Source organism: Mandrillus leucophaeus, unplaced genomic scaffold (genome assembly GCF_000951045.1).
Source record: "Mandrillus leucophaeus isolate KB7577 unplaced genomic scaffold, Mleu.le_1.0 Scaffold289, whole genome shotgun sequence".
Classification (NCBI taxonomy): Eukaryota; Metazoa; Chordata; class Mammalia; order Primates; family Cercopithecidae; genus Mandrillus; species Mandrillus leucophaeus.
In genome coordinates, this window is record NW_012103020.1 from 42,250 (window position 1) to 43,160 (window position 911).

Below are 911 nucleotides of genomic sequence, written 5' to 3' on the forward strand. Positions count from 1 at the left end.
GTGAATTTAAAACCACCCAGCATCAAAATATCTATCAACAAGTACATAAACAATGTGTAGCATATAATGGAATATTGCTCAGCAATAAAAATAAATGAGCTAATTTGTCAATTTAAAAAAGTAACAAGTAAAAAAAGCTATTAATACACATAACAAATTATGCAGAAAGAAATCAGACCAAAATGAGTAAAAACTGCATGATTTCACTTAAATACAATTCTAGAAAATAAATGCAAACTCCTCTATAGTGACAAACAAAAAAGTGGTACCTAGGATGGTAGGGGGAGGGGCAAGAGGCATGGATTACCAAGGAGCACATAAAAACTTTCAGAGGTGGTGATTATATTCACCATTTGGATCATGGAGATGGTTTCACAGGTGTATACATATGTTAAAACTTATCAAATCATACATATTTAAATATGTGCAGTTTATCATATGCTATATAATATGTGCAGTTTACCATATACTTTAATAAAGCTGTTAAAAAGTAAAACAAAAAATAAAAAATAAAACCACCCCAGTCCTACTTTGTATGTAATCAAATGTATTTATTGAATTATTTTTTCAAATATTTCTACAGTGCTCACTAAATGCTCATATAGTGTCAGAGCAGCCCTAGGATGCAAGTACTATGTTGTTATTCCCACTCTACCAAAAGGAAACAGAGGTGCAGAGAAGTTAAATGATGTGCCCCAAATCACACAGTTTGTAAGTGGTCTCTGTTGCAAAAGCCAATGACTTTACACAAAAGGGTGGCTAGACTATCATGATTGCCTACTATGAAAAAAATGGAAATCCTATTTTAATAATATTGGTCATAAAGCAAACATTAATGGTTAAAATCATCATATTCCAACACTGAAATATCATTTCATAAGAAGGCCAGTTTAAGAAAGATTTTTGGATTA